This window comes from Passer domesticus, chromosome Z (genome assembly GCF_036417665.1).
Source record: "Passer domesticus isolate bPasDom1 chromosome Z, bPasDom1.hap1, whole genome shotgun sequence".
Lineage (NCBI taxonomy): Eukaryota > Metazoa > Chordata > Aves > Passeriformes > Passeridae > Passer > Passer domesticus.
In genome coordinates this window covers 26836512-26851623 of record NC_087512.1, presented here as the reverse complement: position 1 = coordinate 26851623, position 15112 = coordinate 26836512, and the positions used below count along the sequence as shown (strand labels likewise).

At 36.0% G+C, this 15112-nt stretch overlaps 1 long non-coding RNA gene across 1 annotated transcript; it reads right to left on the bottom strand.

Moving 5' to 3' along the window:
• Nucleotides 1–5997: 5997 nt before the first annotated feature.
• On the bottom strand, nt 5998–14928 carry LOC135291167 (uncharacterized). The gene is made up of 2 exons (XR_010354036.1): nt 14552–14928; nt 5998–6256 (listed from the first exon to the last, which is right to left on the bottom strand). It is a non-coding gene; the product is annotated as an uncharacterized LOC135291167 (long non-coding RNA).
• Between the last annotated feature and the right edge of the window lie 184 nt (nt 14929–15112).

Sequence of the window (15112 nt, the reverse complement as noted above, 5' to 3'; positions counted from 1 at the left end):
TATTATGGGGATTTGTACCAAAATAAGAAACCATATAATTGAACCATAGGGATACGTAAAGAGGAAAAATATTTTGCGCACAATAAAGGAAACCTAAGAATGGGGGTCACAAACAGTAAAAGGCTTTCTTTTTTGTTTTCTGTTTTTTAAGTAAGGGTTTTCTACATTATTTCATCCTGCTTGGTGGGATTCCTAGATATTTGCATGTTAATGAAGAACTACACAAACGAAGTTAGTACAGTTAAAATGCAGCTTGTGTCTGTATTAGGAACAGGCACTTGCAGTGTACAGTATAGAAACCCCATCGTAAAATAATAAAGGTTAACTTGGACAAAACGAAGCAACCTGCAAGCTGCCAACTAAGTCACTCCTTTCATTTTGGGGTAAGGAGGGGTACACTGCACAGGAAAGATTGACATCTTAATTTTTACGTTAAGAAAAACAGCCAAGGTAGTGGATATGATTTTATTATTGTACTTTGTTAGTTTTGATTTCTAGAGTAAGGCATTATTCCTAACTTGCAGTTTAAGGTTCAGGCATGCGTTCTGGCTCATAGTGATCAGAAGTAATTTTAATTAGTGGGGAAGTAGCATGCTTGCATCACATAGAATGAAAATGGTATACTTTTACCTATGTTGCGCCAGTTTTGTGTTGCAGTTTACCAATTCAATATAGCCCTGCATTTAAAATTCCTTTTTAAGATTCAATGGAATTTATTTTTATTAAGAATATAGATATAAAATATTGTAGTTAACAATTAGGCCTTGAAATACCTTTTTAGGATCTGTTAAGAATAAGATTGATATTGTATTGTGTGTAACCTGCACAATGTGGAAAGCTGATATAGCTGTGCAAAATATTTGCCTCTGTGCTGTCAGTGTGATGTGCTTTCTGCATGGTTATATACTAGTGATTTTATCAGAATCTCTAAAATGAATTACATGGTAAGACCCGTTAAAGGCTGCATAAATGTTAGTTGGCACGTAAAGACAATTGTAGAAGTTGATGACAAGATTGCTATATTTGTGTTTATTCCCACTCAACGTATTATCTTCTACGCTTTCTTTTTGTTCAAAGCATGATCTTAAGAGATGTTTAAGTTAATGGATGTAATGCAGGGTATCTACACTGTATCGGCGCATGTTGGTGGCCCTTTGTGATGTAGTTAAATGCACAAGGGTGCAAGTTTAAAGCTACAGAGTGAAAGTTGGTTTGGATCCTCTTCATTTCATTTGTTTAGCTTTTCTGTTGTGTTTTTTTTTCTCTACTTACATGTATTCCTGTGAATAAATCCTTGTTAAGTTAACGCTTTACTTTTCCTTCCATGTGTATTTTCTTATGTACTGTGAATGTGAAATCCTAACTGGTACACTTGATCTTGTGTCCATCTGAAAGTGGCAAGTCTTTATTAATTTAGATTGCCTAAAGAGTATCCCATGATGATAAAGGAAAATGGAGAGATTTTTAGCTCTGCTGGTCAGAGGTAAAGCCAGACCTTTCCATTTTTCAAGTGCTGCATTATTAATCTGCAAAACAAAATTAAGCCATAACAGCCTTTTTGTAGATTTAGTTTCTCACCTTTGCATTGCAGAATGGATACTGGATAACAGTTTTTGGTTTAGTTGGTGTTTTCTGGTTTGTTTGGTGTTTTTTTTGTTCTTTTTTTTGTTTTTCTTTTTAATTTTATTTTTTCTTTCTTTGCTTGGTTGGTTGGTTTTTGGGGATTATTTTTGTGTATTTTGGGGGATCTTGGAGGGGGTTGTGGTTTTTGGGGGGTTGTTTGTTTTAGTTGGGGATTTTGGGTTTTTTTTGTTATTTTTGGTTTGGTATGGTTTTGGTTTGGTTTGGTGTGAGGTTTTTTTTGGTTGGGGCTTTTTAAAGAACTTGCTCTTCTTTGCATGGTTCTGTTCTTTGACTGTTGAATGATTTAGCTATTGCACTGAAGTTTGAGCTGTGTGAGTGTGAACTTAAAAATGCTGTTTAAAGAGTTTAGACTTTTTTTTTCAGTGCATGATCACATGCATGTTTTATGTCCTGTCCCCGTCCTTCCCCTGTGGTTTTTTTTGGCTTTGCAAATTTTAGTGGATTATGCCTGAAGCATAGTTTGGACATGTACTGTATGAAATATATTTGATAATGCCAGTACATAGTATTCATTCAATTTGATCAAATTGCATGTGATAACGTGCTTTCAAGTTACATTACTTTGATAGCAAACCAAAAATACCTTCTCAACTAATAACTCTGATATAAATTAGTGAAATTCAATAAAAAAACTTCAGTTTTGAAAGGGAACATCCCTGCCCAACATTTAGCAAGGTGGAATATAATTTTAGACCCAAACTTGCTTTAATTTTAAGTGTGTTTGAACATAAAGGAAGAGTTTCAGAGAAATCACATTAAAAAGTTTGTAGAATAGAAAACCTACCCAAATTATACAGTAACATAACAACAAAATTATGGGTTTAACTAAATTTCTTAAAGTTCAGAAAGCCCCTTCAACCAAATAAAACCACTCCACCTCACCTTGGATTAGCTTGGGATGCCACTTTTGTACATATTTGTTTTAATACATACTTGTACAGATGTGAGTTGATCTGTTATGACAACAAGGAAAATAATTTAAAAGGGCAGAAATAACTAGTACAGGAATAAACAAAATAAGAGTTTTGTATCAATAAGTTCTCTCATGGTATATTTTAAAGCCAATAAACTATATACCTATTGCATAATATAGTGCAGAGATTTGCAGAATCCTTTTAGGGTGTAATGTGAGGTAAGGGAAGTTCTGAAACAGCATTAATATTTAAAACTGAATTATTGCATCATGGGATATATAAAAAGCATCTTAATTCTTGTGGTGTAGTCTTGACAGTTCTTGAATGTTGACTGAATGTTCTGGTAGAATTGTGAGTTTGTCTTTGTTACATTCCAGTGTTTCTGCCTCTTGGCATGCTAAAAGCACGGCTTACTTCATTTGCTCCTTACACACTGAAAAAGTGCTGTTAGTGTGCTAAACTACAGAAATAGCCGCTGCTATGTAATGGTGTAGATTTTCTACTTGAATAATTTTGTTGTAGGAACCTCAGGAGGTCAGTGTTTACTGTTTTTATATATGCCTTTTTCCTGTTTTGAGTTTCCCTTTTTGAAGGATTCTGAGAGTGAAAAAAAGCTGCTGATCAACCTAAGTTGGTAACAGAAAGTGTATTTAAAATCCTTATAAATGCATCTTTTTGGCAGTTCAAAATTGCTGTTAAATTAGTCTTAAGTGAAGTTCAATATTAAACTTTTTTCATAACAGTCAGGAAACCGCTCATTTCATTTTGGAAAACGGATTAGACTAGTTCATTATTTCAACCAGTGCAAGCAAAAGTAATCAGTTTTGTATTTTTTTTCCAAAGCTTGATTATTTTCTTAATCAGTCAGTATGTATATATTTAAATTTTAAGAAACTAATTCTTATGCTTTAGTTCATTGCTTCTTAAAGCTTGTACTCAGAAGATCACTTTTAGAAGAATAGGTTAAAATTTGTAATCATTATAATTTTTAAAAGTTATGAAGTAGCATAAGTTTTGTGACTAATAATATTGATACACACTGTGATTTTTTTTTTTAGGACTTTCATGTTAGCATCAGTCTTAATTACTTAAACTGCATATATTGTACAATAGCAAAGTGTATCTTTTAAAACTTCAAGTGGCTTTCCTCAAGCAAAACTCAATGCTACTTAGAAATATTGAAATACTAGTTTTATCTCAGGTGAATACTCTTGTACCCTTTTTGTTCAGAACACATGCTAATAAAAATGTGTTGTAATTTTATCAGTTTATGTATTTCATTTAGGCAGCTCCTTTTGTCTTAAACTAACTCTAAATTAACCTTCTACTGTGGGACAATAATGGCTTTTGCTTCACCTATATTATTCATATTGAATGTATTAACAGATAAGGTGCAAAACTGTTCTTCCCTTAAGGAGAATGCAATCATAGTCAAACAACGGAAATATTTCTTTAAAAATGCTTTAAATGCAACATTAAATTGGAAATCTTTTAGATCTTTTCAAGGAAAGAAGTTGTAACTTAACACTAACTGCTTCCATACTATCTCTTTCATGAGGATGACAAAGCTTTTATATAGGGTCTAAAGTGTGACTTTTTATCTTAGATGAAGGTTAAGCTCTACAGTGAAATGGCAAAATATTCTACAGTTAATCTCAGATAGATGCTGATGTAGTTTGCACACATATTTGTTATAATATTACATAACCTCACCTTGAATAAATAAAGCTTGTTCAGTAACTATGTATTTCACTCACCTATGCATTCTCCAGGATGATTTATATCCATCAGTCTTCTATGTATTCTCCAGTAGAAACTGCATTTTTTCTGCCACTGATGCTTGCTCTTTGCACTTAACGGTTGGAGCAAGCCAGTTTTAAATGGGGAACTGAGGCAAGTACTCTCTTACTTGCCTTGTATATTCTGCTAAAATAGTGATATTCACTTGCTTGAATGTACGTAAATGAGGGAAGTTTGAAATTACTCTATAGGATGAATCCCTGTGTGGTGTTACAGTATGCTTTAAGTAAGCCAAATCTACATCTCAAAGAATTCAGCGCTTACAGTATAGTATCATTTTTCTATAAACTTGTTCTGTTGTGTTACTTTCACTTTAGGTATCTATTTCCTTATTTCTTGTGAGCAACAAAATTAACAAGGTTTGTGTCTTTTTTGTGAGGACAGCAATGAGAATAGAAAGATTGGTATAAGGAGGTTTATTTGGCTGTTGAAATCTGCAGTGTAGTATCTTTTTGTGTGGAAAGAGATGGATAGTTATGTTGTACATTGTCTGACTTAGTGATACTAGAGACTTCTAAAATTTTTAATTGGATGAAGTACACAAAACAGTTTTAAATGAAAGGTGACCAGATCTTTCTGCTGACAACTTAGGTTGTATAAGTTTTGCTTGAAAGCTTTAAATCCTATGTTTCTGTATCTGCCACAATGTTGGAATGTTTCCTTCAAACATATCCTCCTGCAACCTCTCAAACTGTACTAAATTGAGTGATATTTCTTGAAGTCTGCCTATGTGCTAACAGAACTTCATTTTAAATAGAATATGGTTTTAATTTTTGATAAGCTGCTGAATTTTAAAAGAGTTTTTGGGGCCACCAAATATTTTGGATCATGCAGAGAATATATATTGTACTGTAGTAATTTTGTATTTACATTTGTATGATGTGACATAATAGATGTGAATGTTAATCACTGCTTGACTATGTTAATAAAGTTGTTGAAATATAGATGTTGCATTCCAATTTTTGATGAATTATTAAAATCTATTGTTCAATTTATGTTTTGCCTGACCCAATAGTACACTCTTCTAATTCATATGTGTAGATACCAGAATCTCTGAATTAAGGATTTTTGTTTTATCTGAAAGAGCATAGTCTTTGGATAATTTAATGTTAGCTTAGTTTAGATACATCGTGCTGCTTACGGCTAGATCAGTGTATGAAAAAGGAGGTTTAGGTGGATTGAAATTATAACCTGTTGAGTGATAACTGGTAACTGCTTTACCACTGAGAAATGTTACATTAACTATGTTTCTTGAAACAGTTGATACTTGCTAAGTCTGACCAAATGGGAAAGGGGAGAAAAACTTTGTACTTATTTCCTGGGCTATCAATAATGTGAATAATTAAACAATGAGTAAACTAGAAATAAATTACAATTATTCAAGACCTTGAACCAAAATTTGCAGTGGTCTTAGTCTAATTATATCTAGCTTTCATGGGATCATGGTAATACAAACTATTTAAAGAGCTGTCCTTATAGAAATTTAGGAAGTTCTGTAGTTTAGAAGTCTCTAAAATATGAAACAAGAATTTCTTTCAGTCCAGTCATGTGGAGTTGAATATTTTATGTTCGCTTCCAATTTTAACAGTTGGTCAATAGCATGTAGACAACTTAGACCATGGCATATGTCTAGCACAGATTGCTTATCTATTGACCATTTTATTGAACTTAGTCATTACAGTATATAAGCAACTGACTAATGTAGCAATAAAGTGCATAGATGTAAATACTACAATGAAATTTATAGTAGAAGCTAATTGCTTGCACACTTGGCTGAAGCTCTGTTTAAATGAAGGACTTCCATTTCCGGAAACAAGAGAAGGTCATGGAATAGCAGTGTAGAGACCAAGCTGCTTAGCAGAAATACCAGTTTGTGGTGGCTGAACACATCAGTGGCTCTGTAAGAGGGGATTGGAGAAGTTTAGCTTACTTTCAAAGAGGTATTCTCACTCACCTTATGTTCTTACAGCATACTGCTGTCAGTAGTTTGTCCAAGTCTTCTACTATCAGCTCAACACCTGATTTTAAGCCGTGGTCTCTAATTTTGAGTCTGAGGTTAATTACTACCTGAATTTAAAAACGTTAAAAGGATGAAGTACCTTTTGAGTATAGGAAATGAATGCTGCAAAGCTTGTGGAAAGGTGCACAAGATTTAACATAATTGTACGTCATGGTATTTATTAAAAAAAAAACACATTTAAAGTTGTATTCAAGTGAAGAGGCATTTCAATAGGCAGTGTGTAGAAAATAATTTATGTATGTTAAGTATGCTCACAGACTAGTTGTTGGTAATTTTTATCCCAGAATGATTCAAAATGAAACAGACTGCATTATAAAGGACTGATCTTTCACAGACATTGTATCCTTTTTCTGCATAAAATTAGCAGTATAGACTATTGAAACCTCTCAAAAGACATCCAAATGTTAATCTGAATAATGACAGACTTAAAATTAAGTCATTTCCTATAATCCATCCAATTTAAGCAAAGCAGATCTAATTATTCTGCACATGTGTTAATACATAGATGTATAAGTGAAGACATATAAGGAATTATTTCTGAGTCATGGTTTTTCAGGGGATTTTTTTGGTGACATCAACGCTTTGTCTACCAGACTTCAGTTTAAATTGTGAAAATTAAAATGGAGGTGTATATATATATTTATTTATCTTTTTCTATAGATATAGGTGTCTTCAGGTATAAATATTAATTTTCAAATCTTAATTTATAATTTTGAAATATATGGAAATATATATTTCCATACTTCAAAATATATTTTAAAAAAGGAAATAAAATGTTGTTATACTGACAGTTTTACCTATTTTTTCCTTTTCTTTGTGCCCCTTGGCAAAGTGAATTGTCACAAATTTCCTCTATGAAATATACAGGGGAACTCAAAGTCTTCCTGTGTCTAAAGCATACGGGTTAATTTGGATAACATGCAGTGTTACTGTAACTTATTGCAAATATTTTTAAATTTTCCATTATTTCTCTCTGCACCTTCTTTGTTTAATAGAAATACCAAATAGAATTTTATTTCTGTGATAAATTACACAAGGGGAAGTGAGACTTACTTACTGTCCTTTTACCCTGAAATTATTATTAAGTAATGTCTTTACAGGGTAGTGTATATTTAATTTACAGTTTTCTCAAGCTATCTTTTAGCTTTACATTTATTTTGACTTACTGAGAAGTTTCTGTGGCTTACAGGTATAGAAACTAAAGGGTTCTGTAGTTTGAAAACTCAAAACATAGTGAAGGATACCATTAAAAAAGGATTTTTCATATGAACTAAATCACAAAAAATAGTGGAAAACTGTTTTAAAACTTAATTTTTTATATGTATTTTTCTTCCTAGAAACATATCTTTCAGTGTCTTCTTCTAATAAAATCTTTATCTCAAATGGAGGTTTTGAGTAATTTTACATGGTGGGGCTTTTTTCTCCTTAATGTATTGATGGTCATTGTCTTGCATACATGTTTTTCATTCTGAAATGTACATGCTCAAATAAACATTTTGGAATCGTGTGTAAATATGTGCATCTTTTCCTTGTAGCTTTGGAAAATCACATTAACCACTGGACAAATTAAAAATTAAAGTATTAATTTTCAAAAATTCTTTATATGTCTTAGCATAAGGCACTAAGAAAGACAGTTGCATCACTTTCTCTAGTAATACTCTGCCATAGGAATATGTAGGCAGTTTTAATTTTGTTTATCTCCATCCTCCTTATCTTTGCACACCAAACCTGTTTTCATCACTGGGCCAAAAGCAGCTGGAAGCCAGCTGGAACCTTAGACCATAGCTCTCAGTTGTGTGGCTAGCATTCACTCAGTCAAGTAACTGTTTCTCATTCCATGAAGAAAGGCGGTGTTTTAACACAGACAATTGCCTGATGTAATAACTCAGAGTTTAGTTATTCTGATTAAGACCTATAGGCATCTTGGCTACTTTTGTACCTTTAAAACAAACCAACAAGCACAGAAAAAACACATTAAAAATAAAAACAAACATAAAAAGAACAAAACAAAAAATAAACTTCCAATGTCTTCTGTGTGAGCAGACAAGAGGCCTTCTAAATTGTTACTACACATCTTCAGGAGTTAGGCTTTAAGAGTTTTATTGGAGTGACAAGGACACTGAAGTTCACACGTTTTTTCTGTTTGCTTAACCTGGTGGCTGCCAGTAGGTAGGCATCAGTGTGTCAGTCTGTGGATGTTAAGAATCAAAGGTAAGAATCTTTCACATAGTGTTACTTTTACCCAAATACAAGACATTCACTGACCATCCTGTTCATACTGACGATTTGTAATGTTAAAAATTAAGGATTTGTATAGCCAAGTCATTTCACTTTTTTCACAATATTTCATTGGCTATTTCCTATCTAGGCAGCTAAAATACCTGTCCGGACCAATATCTCATTATTTAATTTACTGTCTTGCATTAACTCAATCTCAAGCAATTGCTCTTCTGTTAGAGTAATACTGAAAAGCTGTCTTTGGTTTATTAAGAACACAAGTACCATCTATTCTTATATATGCTGTCCTAAGAACACTTTATTGAGATACCATATAATCTTATTAGCTTGGCTTCATACCCTTCCACCAATTACCTTTTCTTTGTATATTATAACAAGAGCGAAGATCTTTGTGATCAGAGCACCCCCACAGGTGGTGGTGTACCATGGAGCACTTTGCTGCTAAGTAGTTGTACATTCAGAGCTTGCTCTTCTAAACACTTCATGTTTCTTCACTTTTCATTGACTTTCAGTGCATTAAATACATCAGTCTTCTTTTTTCATTTAGGTTATTACTAGTTGACTGCAAATAAGCTGCTGCTCCAAATTCATTCATTGACATATTTGCAGGTCGGTAAGCATCCATGTAGTATTAAAAATATTAAATTGTCAAGAATATAAGTTCAACTAAACATTGAATGTACTCTAGGGTACAGTTGCATAATAATTATCCTGTTAATTCCCCATCTTACATAGAGTATAAATTAAAAATTTCAGTGTGGTGTTACTGAAGTAATGCACCTCCTGAATATGTTAGAACCATCTCCCAGAATTTTTCATGCAGGACTGAAAGGGGACAAGAAGTCAAAATGGAATCTTCAACCACTCAGCTGTTCTGGTTTGTTGTTGCTAATGTTTACTAAGACTTTCTGAGCCTCCCATTTGATTGATGGTTGATTTAATGAGACATGCTTTTGGTGGAAGAGTTATAAAGGCAGACCATTAAGACCAAGTGACTCATTGTGAAACAATGCTGTTGGCTTCATAACTTAAGTAATTGAGTTAATGAATGGGAGACAATCAAGCTTGGTGTCCAGATAATAGAAGCGTGCAGTTAAGTATACAGTGAGTACAGATGATGCAGCCTAATGGAATCCATAATTCCAGGGATGTAGGAAACACCACCATTAAAAGTTGCTGCAAATCTTCAACAAAACATGTATATTATTCCTTACTTTGAAATAACTTTGATGAAATATTGCACCTGGTTTAAAGAAATTCAGTTTATCTCTTACTCTAATAACACGGCTATGACTTTGTTGACAAATATTTTTGTTCATCTAATACTTAGAAATAACATTAGAAAAACCCATCCTACCAAAAGTGTGATGTAGGCCCTAATCCCAGCAATGTTCTTTCATCAGACTACATTTTCAGTTTATGCATGTATTTCAGAAAAGGACTTAGCCTGTATTAAGAATATCTGGAAGAGTTCCCTTTGAATAAATTACTTCAAGTTAGCTGTATTTACTGCTAACTTTATAATCTCTTTTTCAGATTTTTTTTCCTAAGTTTTACCAGTGCTGGCATTTTGCCTATGGGATTTTTGTTACACTACAGAAAGGCTGCTGTAATTGTCTAGTAATGAAGGTAATATGTAGGTCATAAGCAAGTGAATTATTAAACTTCTCAGTAGTGTCTGCAGATATGCAGGTACCATTGCTTGGTTAGAACGTAATCCTGGTGGCTTTTAAATCCTACAAGGTAGGATTTAAAAGGTAGCCTGATAGTACTGACCAAACTGAAACAATTTCTGAAAAGGAATTTGCTAACAATTCACTCTGCCTTCACTTCATCTTTTGTTCTCCACCACAGTGATGAACAGCTCTGGCTTTTTATATCCCCTTCTGCTGCTTGCAATTCAGGGCATATTCTCAATGTAGTACATGAAATACTTATATGGTATATAAAATACCTCCATCTGCTTCTTCAAATCCTCTTTTAAAGAGAAAGTTTAATGTTAGAGTATACATTTTATCTGAATCTTTCTTAATTTATAAGCATCTTTACATTTCAGCTAGCTCATTGGCAACTCATTATGGCAATAAGTTATATAATAATCAGTGTTATTTTTGGTAATTGGATTATTTTTTTTTAATCTTAAAATTAGTATGTGCAATTCATGTATTTTACTGATAATTGAATACAGTTATTTTACTTAGAGTTTATAATTAATTTTCAGATAGCTTAGACATAAAACAAATTAACTTAGTTGCTATAAGTAAAACCAAAATACAACCTTTATTTCTGTTGAAAATGTTAATATTAACACATACAAAATTAGAAGCTGGAAATACGGGAGAACAGATATGTGGAGATGCAGATAGTGAACTGCACAATCAGGGATACTCTTTCTGTAAGAGGAACTGAGCACAATGACTCCTTTAACAGGTATTCAATCCATATTAATGCCAAATGCCATACTTAAAAACAAACAAACAACAACAAAAAACCCTAGCATTATTTTCTGCCATGGGTAACCCAGAACGTTACTGTATTCCAGATCTATCTGTGCCCAAAATTTGTTACTGCCCTGCAGCCGGAAAATGGAAATAGGGAGGGTGGTACTGTGAGTATTTTTTAAATCGGTTTTTGCAGGCAGCTCGGCCTCTTTGACCGCCTGATTTTTGCCTTGCTGGGCTCTTCATTTTTGCTGAGGCAGAGCTCTCACTCTGGCTGCTTTTTTTGGCTCTTGGCTTCTTGCTGTAGAGCCGGGGCAGTGTGGACAGAAGCTTTTCGGCTTTGGGTTCTCTTTTGGGTTTGTTTTTTTTCATTTATCTCAGAGAAGCTGCAGTTAGTGGTCTTGGTCTGCCTCAGGGCAAATTCCACCAGCGGCGCCTGGCCGAGGAGAGAAGACCGCGAGCCACCCCAGCCCAGCTGTCCTGCCTTGCCTGCCCTACCGTCTCCTGCAAGAGAAAAGTGAAGTCCCTCCAGGAGTTCTAGCCCTGTGATCCGGAGAATGCCATCCGGAGAATGCCAGCTCCAGCCATCAGGGAGATAAGCAGAGCAGGGAGCAGAGGGAGGACTGGCACTCTTTTTCCCTTTGTCCATGAGACATGCTTGGCTGGGGAGGGCCATCTTTGCAGGAAGGTACCCCGAGAGATGTAGCAATATTGTATCTAGCAGTTGTTTACTGTTATTCTTTGCCTGTTGCTGTTCCGATTGTTGGTAAATTCTTATTTTTTCAATTCTAGTCGTATTTGTTCCTTATTGGTGGAAAAGGTTGGTTAAGCCTATAAAGGGAAGCTACTCATTCCAGAGTGTTTCTCCTTTAATTCTTTAAAACCGAGACATAAAATATAACTGGTGAACTAGTCTAGCTAAGATGTCTCTTTAGTTCTTCATACCCTTCCAGTGAGGTTTGTTGTGATGGTTCTTTAACCTTACACTCGTGTAGACAATGAGAGGAACTGCTTTTCTAAACCATTAAAAATTACGAATCCAGAAAACTATTTTGATCTGAGAACACTGCTGAAAATATGCAAGGAATTCTTGTTTTATTATAGAGGACTCACTGTCTATTAATGGCTTTCAAAATAATGTCCCTTTCTCTTTGCGTCCATTACAGGAGAAGAACAAAAGAATGACTGTACTGGGATAACGAGTCTACCTAACTACCTAACCTAGTATCTGGTCCTTGGCATACTTAGGGAAGAAGATAAGATTAAAGAACTGTAAATGACACTATTGCAAAGTATTTTCAAAGACTTCACTAACATACAGATCAGGGATTTCCAGAAAAAGGGACATTGTTTCCACATTTAGTAATCCATTATGGATTTCTCTATGTAGAAAAATCTCGAAATGTTATCTCTGTTCTGATCATGATACAGATCAAAGTGTTTTTCTGTATAACTGTACCTATGTAGGAGCTTGCCTTAACATTAAGATTGTGCATTTCACTCACATTTATGTGGAAAGCTGTTGAAAACCTGAGGATGGGTTTGCTATTTCTGTCGTGGTAGATTGCGGAAGAGCTGCAACATTTGATTCTCATCTAGTATAGCAGCACATAAGGGAGAACTATATAGCTTTGAAAATATGGAAGACAGGAACTTTTCTGTGAAACATACAAGTGAACTCCTTCCATCATAGCATAGTATCCGTCCTGTGAAAGGTGTATTTCTATCTGCTATGCAATGGGAAGCTTCAGCTCTGCTCATGTGGCATTTATCTGTTGTTTGTCCTCATGTACATCCTTACAGATTGCAATGCACACTGCAGAATGTACTATAACCATGTCTTTTTTTTTTCCGGAACAGATCATAATGCAGACTGCTTACTTATATTAAGTAAAAAGAGGACTAAAGATGTGTTCTTCAAAAATATAGTCCCATAGTGTTACAAAGCAGAGCAATGCAGAGTCCCTAGAGAGGTGCAAAAGAGAACTCTTTTATTGCAAAAACCAGGTCTTTTTAAGCAGTTAGCCTTTTATCAGTTATGTACTTCTAAAATACAACAAACATCATTCAACCAACCACCATACACAACGATGTGAACACACAATGGTTATACAGCTTGTTTTTCTATCTCTAACTCTGTTGAGTCGCTCCCAGCAGCCTTTTCTACTTAGCCAAAGTAACAGGAGTGAGCCATGATTTTACAAGGCTTCCTTTTGTAAAGTTTTACCTATCCATATCACTACAGCATGTTATTACTGTTTAAAATGACAGTACACATGCTCCTTTTATCAAAAGAGAGAGATCCAGATCTAATAGTCTTGGGACTTCTAAAGAAATTTGTCGTGTGAAAGATACAGGAGTTTTCTCTGTATTGACAACTTATCAATTGGGCATACACTAGAACTTTGGGAGAACATTGCTAGAAAGAATGGAATTTCTAAACTCACTGTGGAGCTACAGAAGTGATGGACTAAAGGTATAGCCATTTACCAGTAACTGTAATACCATTTCAGAATGATACTGCTCATCCTCCACAAAAAAATATCTGTAGTAAAGGTAGATGAAATTCTGTAGCTTTGTAAACTTCTGAACTACATTTCTCCTAACCATTTTCTTTCATGGAAGTCTTTAAGCAGCATAAATTTGATACAAGTTGGTAAATTCATCAGGTTCTGAGGGATGACTTGAAAGTTCTGCTCTATGCCTTACCTAATAACATACAGAACAAGGTACAAAAACCATTAGTGTCAACGTGAAAGAAGGTGAGGTTTTTCACACCAGAATTAACAGGGTTTCCATAAGGGAGGGGAGCTCCTTGAACACCCATCTGACAATATCACCATCTTACTTTTTCTGGTTTGGATAAAACTTTGTGCTGACAAAACCACAGGTCAGGTTGGGATAAAGCACTTGCCACATGTTTGCACTGGGCAATGAGCTGCAGCCCCTCACATTGCTGCTTAGACCTGGCCCCCTGTTTTTGGTCGATAATGAAAACATAACTGCTACCTTGGGCAAGGAATCATCCTATTAAGGTAGAACAGGAACTCTCCGGAGTGCCACAAAGACTCTGCAACAAAGACTATCTATCTATGTATATATATATATACACACACACACATATATATATATATATACACACATACACACACATGGAAAAGGAACACTCCAGATATAGATTGGCCACAGGTGGCACTTGAGTGGCCCTGTGTTCTGGACCAATAATTAGCATCACCCCCACTGGCTAATACTCTATATTGAGCCATGAAGGGTCTACAGACTGACCCGTCACAGAAGAAGGTGAAGATCTGAATTAATCAGTTTCTCCAGACACTTTGGCTTTAGATGAGGTGCATCTTTGTTAGGAGCATGCCACTGGAACTGTAAAATCCTGTGGAGCAATGCTGTTAGGAGGGCTGACTATGCTTTATCAGCAAAATTCCCTGCAGGACTAGTCATCATCAAAGACCTTGCTTTCAAGGACCTTACCCTACCTGGCTGGAATACGACTTGGTTGTGAAGCCACTTCACAGAACCACAGAATATTCTGAGTTGGAAGGGACACAAGGATCATCGAGTCCAACTCTCAGCCCCGTAAAGAACATCCTCAAGAATTGCATCGTGTTCTCGCGACACGCGTTGTCCAGCCGCTTCTTGATCTCCGTCAGGCTTGGCGCTGTGACGAATTCCCTGGGGAGCCTCTACCAGTGCCCAGCCACCCTCTGCGTGAGGACCCTTCCCAGAGCAGGCCGTGGTCTCCTCGTGGCGGTGGCGCTGCCCGTGCCGTGCCGTTCCCCGTGCCGTGCCGTGCCGCTCCCCGTGCCGTTCCCCGTGCCGTTCCCCGTGCCGTTCCCCGTGCCGTGCCCCGTGCCGTGCCCCGTGCCGTGCCCCGTGCCGCTCCCCGTGCCGTGCCGTGCCGTGCCGTGCCGCTCCCCGTGCCGCTCCCCGTGCCGTTCCCCGTGCCGCTCCCCGTGCCGTGCCGTGCCGTGCCGTGCCGTGCCGTTCCCGGCGCTCTCCGGCTCTCGCGGGGGTTCCTCGCGAGCTTGCCGGCCGCG